This window comes from Apium graveolens, chromosome 8, assembly GCF_009905375.1.
Source record: "Apium graveolens cultivar Ventura chromosome 8, ASM990537v1, whole genome shotgun sequence".
Lineage (NCBI taxonomy): Eukaryota > Viridiplantae > Streptophyta > Magnoliopsida > Apiales > Apiaceae > Apium > Apium graveolens.
The window spans coordinates 16,895,142-16,901,299 of record NC_133654.1 but is presented as its reverse complement, the minus strand read 5'-3'; the positions used below and the strand labels follow the sequence as shown (position 1 = coordinate 16,901,299).

Below are 6,158 nucleotides of genomic sequence, written 5' to 3'. Positions count from 1 at the left end.
GATCCAACTTCCTTGAGTGAACCAGGTATTGGAGCAACTCCTGAGAGATTGAATCAACTGGAATCTGTACAGATGGTTTATCATACCTACTTGAAAGAATATATCATGTTGTATTTTATGACAGATGGTAGGGTTTATCATATAAGACAAAATGCCATTCCATTGAAGTATTTTGAAGAATTGGAGCATGTACTTTTCTTACTTCAAGTGGATGACAGAATAACAGGGACTGCTGCAAACTACTTAAAAGAACAGATTCAGAGACAGAAAAGGCTTTATTCTGTTAAGTCTGACAGCATATATGTTCCAAAGTACAGAGATCACAATGGTGATATTGTTGATATGAAGCCTAATACTGCACAGATCAGAACGTATCTTGGTATTAAGGGACTTGAATTCAATCTAGAGTCTGACAAAGCTTATGTTATAAGACTAGATCAGGAGTTGAGAAAAGCAAAGATCAATGATCTCAGAGCTGCGATCTTTCAAATTGGTGAAGATACTTCAGAGCTTAAAGATGTTAAAAGGAGAATGAATAATGAACTAAGATATGCTGAGAAATGTTTGTTGAAAAACTATCTCAGAACAACTCCTGACATCAGAGAGATCAGAAAATGAAGAAGCCAAGTTGAAGATCTACAACTGCTTAAATTTTGATATTTATACAGACTGAAGTTGTTATCAGAAGTTGAAATTGGTAAAAACTTTAAGGACTGTAAGTTGTAGTTATCTAGTCTAATTCTCATGCATTTGTACTTAATGTTTTTGACATCATCAAATATCTGTTAAACTTGTATATTATCTTAATTTACAAGTTGGGGGAGATTGTTAGATATATTTGATAATGTCATGGCTAATATGTTTTATGTTTAGCTTTCAGATCTTACTGAACAGGATAAATCAGTACTTAACTGTTGATCAGTACTTATACTGGAAGTCAGGACTTAAGGATATCAGTACGTATGTTTTCAGGAGATAATCATCAGAAGATAGATATCAGAACTTAAGTGCTGAAGGATAATCAGATAAGGACAGTAGCTGATTAAAGGAAAGAAGATTGAGATAAACATAAGAAGAGATATGCATGAAGAAGGAATTCCGTGAAGAATGGAATACTTGGAAGAAAAGATATCTGATTGATATATTTTAGGAAGCAGAATTATATTCCATATCAATTAGCGATTATCTTGTAACTATGTAGTATATAAACACAGACATAGGGTTTACACTATAAGTGTTATCATTATTAGAAAAGATTATTCATTGTAACCCTAGCAGCTCTCGTGATATTTGTTCATCACTGAGAGGTAACAGTTCCATACTGTAATAAAGTTTGTTTTCTGTTACTTAAGTTCTTAAAGTTCGATTTGAGTGTGCTATACACTGTATTCACCCCCTCTACAGTGTGTGTGTGTGTGTGACCTAACATTTATTTCTTGTAAACCATCAACGGTTGATTTCCTAGATACTAAACCATGCAAATCCAATACTACTCCACAAATACATACACACCATAAACCAAGTATTGCAACAGAATTTCTTGAACATGCAGAAACTTATACACCCTGGAATACCCTATCACATCAAAGATCTGTACCCTGTATTATCATTGAATCATTGTTCATCAGATACTTGATTCTTTATCAGGCTTGAAGTCGTTCTTCCTATTTACACCTTGATATACCCTGGTGATACCTGTGAAATATTTTATACTCTGAGATAAATGCTTTATCAATGTTAATCATGATTATATTTTTATTGAATTACAATGGTTATCATATTGAATTGTTTTAGAATTAGATGGTTTTATAAATATGGACCAGATTCGTGGTTAGACCAGATTTATGGTCATACTAGACCAATGTGTGCCTTGGATCTAGTATAAAGAGCAGAGTTGTGTGCCTTGCTCGGGGTTAGTGCGTGACTGATCAGCAACCTAACCTTGGTTTTTAAAAATGAAAGTGAATATCCAATTCTAATCATTGTTTATCAAGAAACTTGATTTTTGTGAATCATTTCAACTGATAATTATTTAACCTCGGTTATTGCCATTATGACTTGCTGAGCTAGTTAGCTCACTCTTGCAAATCTATTTATGTTATTCTACAGTTGAGAAAGGAAATTATTGGTAACGATGATTCCTTGTCCAGTGAGGGAGCTAGGATTCCAGGTTAAGTAGGATCGAGCTAGCAGGAGCTTATTATTGTAGATGAGTTATGCAAGATTGTAAGAATGACATCATTATCAGTTGTGAATTGAACTAGTTGGGATTTGGTACGATGTAATAAAAGTTAAGGTTATGGCTTGTTTTCATACTTTAACTTGTTGTGATCCGTGGTTGTATAAAGACTGGTCAATGCATATAATATACAAGTTTATATATTGTGTGTGTGTTGTGAACCCCAAACTTCTGACCCGGGTTTTGAGGGTGTCACATCAAGTGTATATGCTCTTATGTTATATATTATCTTTATAGATTGGCTATGCATGAAGAAAGCTCCAGCAGACGTAAAGTTGATGAAGTTCATGACGGTGTTATTCCTGCATATCTTCTCGACCGTGAAAATATGACATGTGCAAAGCTGTAGTTTTTGATGAATAACTATAAGTGAGTCTTTATGTTAGCACTGTTTTAATGTGGGTATGAGTGTAATTGTATATATGTTTTTCCCTTTGCAGATTCTTAGCAACACGATTAAACAAAAGAGGAAAGAGAAAGCTGGTAAATGGGATGTTCCTTTGCCAAAGGTAGGTCCCTGTTTCTTTGCTAGTCATGATTTGTATTGATCCATTGCATTATACATCTATATTTAGCAGTAAAAGAAATGTTTAGGATTGGCCTTCGGGACCTTTTTATTCTCTCGTTCAGCTATGTGTCTTGTAAATAATCTTGTAATATTTGCTAGCAAAAGAACCTCTGGACATAATATCTTCCCCATGCATATGTAATCTTGTACCCCTTATGTTGAATGACACTTGATTTAAAAGAAAACAAAAATGAAAAATTACAACTGAAGTAGTGCAGAAAATGTTGACTGTATAATAGGTCTGGAATTGTTAGCGGAAGGTGGAATCTTCCCTCCTAACCTAGAATCATCCCTCTTAACCTAGCATAGTACGTAGCCTGAATAAATTGGACATGGAAGGTGTTTATCTACTTTCTAGTTTTAGGCACCTCTTTGTCTTTATATAAACTAAATGCATATCAAGTGAACTTTATCTAGGTTATACATTAATATTTTACAAATTTGGTAATCTGAACTTGATTTTGCTTCTCAGGGCAGGCCTGTGGCTGAAGATGAGATGTTTAAATTGATCAGGACTGGTAAAAGTAAAAGTAAGTATTCTGCATCCCACTTTAGTTTACAGTTGATTGCGGATTATGTTTATATAATAAGTGTAATATGTGGCTGAGGTCACTCAGATTTGCCTTGTGAAAAACATATATATTCAGATGTACATTTTGCTTTTACAATCTATATTATTGTTAATTATACGCTTTTGTGCAGCTAAACAATGGAAACGAATGATCATGAAGGTAACATTTGTTGGACAAGGCTTTACAAGAAAGCCCCCAAAGTACGAGCATTTAATCCATCCTTCTGGTTTGTGATTTACAAAAGCCTATGTGATGCACCCTGAGCAGAAATGTACTTTCAATCTTGAAATGATTGGCATGAAGAAGAATCCCAATGGTCCAATGTATACATCTCTGGGTGTTTTAACTAGAGGAACCATCAACAGGTTGCTATGCTCTAGTCATGTAATTTTTGAATTAGTTTTACGGACTATTGTTTCTGATTTGTATATTTTATCAGGTGAATGTTAGCGAACTAGGTCTTGTCACACATGCTGGAAAAGTTGTATGGGGTAAGAAGATTAATTTTGTTATTAAAATATTAGATCAACATACTGTTGTTATCGTAGATAACATAACTTCTTTTTGGTATCTAACATGTTATTGGGTTGAATGCGGGGAAATATGCTCAAGTGACCAATAACCCTGAGAATGATGGTTGCATCAATGCAGTACTTTTGGTTTAGGTAGATGAGTTTAGAAAACAAGTTCTCTCCAGAATCCCAACACTGTAGGCAGTATATTTTACTTTTTAAGACACTATGCCTGTTGTTTTTTCTTTTAAATCATGTAATGGTGATATGGAGTTTTATTTTGAAGAAGGATGTTATTTTACAATATGTAATGTGTTTATGGAGTTATATTGTGCTAAAGTGCTGTTATTTGCTCCACGATTCCTCTTTTAAGTATGGACAGGGATAAATTTTTAACCTCTATTTTTTGAAAGAGTAATTGTATTCTTTGGTAAAGTGTAACACTTTGTGAGATTGCATTGAAGGGAAACAAATGAAATATGCAAACGATAGAGGTTGTTTCAACTGCATTGAACTGGGGAACAAATAAAATTAGCAAACGGTAGAGGTTGTTTCAACTTTTATCTTCATCCGCCTTTTTTGTTACCATTCAAGTGAAGTATTGAATTCTGAACTTTTTATGTTCATGTATTAAATATTAATCATGCGTTTGGACTCATTCGAAGGAAGTGAAGAAAACATGATATTCGCTGAAATGAAAGTGGCTTGTTTATACTACTAAAATAGCTATGTTAGAAATTAGATGATCAATCCTACCTTACAAGTTAAAGCCATGCAGTTATGCTACTTAGCACCGTAGATTTATGTGTTCCCTCTAAAATAAAATTTAATATTATTGGAAAAGCGTCCCATCCAAAATTAAAATTTATGAGAGTGTCATTTCAGAATTTACTCGATGCACCTCCTTAAAGTAGAGTTAATTTGTGGATCTGCCCATAGTTCCATAAGAAAACACTTGTAGTAATGTATTATAATTCTTCTTCCTCCCTTTTTTAATTGATGTCTCTGTGACCACCTCCAAAACAACCAAACAGAGGCTCAATGTACATTAGCTTTTCTAAGAAAAGAAGAGCAGGTCCTTCAAAATGATTTTTCTAATGTAAACAAGACAATGATGTAGAACGGAAATTTTGTATCAGTTATTTGGCCTCAAAGATTAAATTCGTATTAGATTGATGAAGGTCTAATTGAAGCTAAAACAATGTAATTTATAATGTTTGTGAGAAGTAGCAGTAAGAGGACTTTAATTCTCATACGAAAAAAATGACACAGATGAGAGATCATAGATCAGATAAGGTCATAAGGTGATTTTATTGCAATGATTCATCATTTTTCCTTTCTAGTTTGTTCTTAAAGTATGGAAGTGTGTTTCATGTAATATCTGAATTAGTTAAATCTATGGTCTATGGCAAGCTTTGAATGTCTGTGCAGATGTAATTTCTAGAAGAGAATATTGACCTTAAAGCTAAGAGGAAATTCATTTCAGCTATTCTCAAACAGCAAATAAATAGCATAATTTTCACTTTTGAGGCACCTCAATGTTTGCACAATATCTGAACCAAACATATCCATTTAATGGACCTCAAATAGGCCGAAACAACCTCATTCGGATTATATGTTTAGTCTTAAACAACACAGAAGTTATTGCTCCCTTTCGACCTTACTAGCTATACTACTGCACTACCTTATTGGAGTGCGTGTAGGAAATGAACCTTTTTCTGCAAGCATGTCTTCCTGCAAGTTGCAACCATCCTTTTGATGCTCACTTATTAATGACTTGATGCTAGGGATGGGTCTTTTTTTTAAATTTCCTGGGTTTCATGCCTTTTACTGAGGTCTTGATAATGCAGTAGATTCAGTAGAGTCCAATTATAAAAGAGTGCCCTGGTTCCCCTCCAAGTTCCCCAGTTCAACAAGAGATCAGAGCGAGCCATCTTGGTCCACCTCAAGCTTTCAGATGTCATATAATAATTTTACTCTTGAGAACTTTTAAGAGCATAATTTCACCAATAATCTTTGCCTAATGTTTCAGGCAGCTGCCTTGTAAATTCAGGTTTATTGTTGACGACTGTTATGGGTTACTATTTTACTTGTACAGAGTTACATTTTGGGAAACCAAAGCTATTATGATTTCCTTTATCAGGTTACACTAAGGCATCTTAGTAATTCAATTTGCCAGGATTGTCATACTCAACATTTTTCTGCTGTGACTTGCGATGCAGATTTAATTTTGTGTGGTAATTGTTCTAAGCTCTTTCATCAGAGTT

The 6,158-nt window shown here is 34.0% G+C and overlaps 1 pseudogene; it reads left to right on the top strand.

The window, feature by feature from the left end:
- The first annotated feature begins 2,483 nt into the window (after window positions 1–2,483).
- On the top strand, window positions 2,484–4,103 carry LOC141676615 (uncharacterized; annotated as a pseudogene).
- Window positions 4,104–6,158: the final 2,055 nt, after the last annotated feature.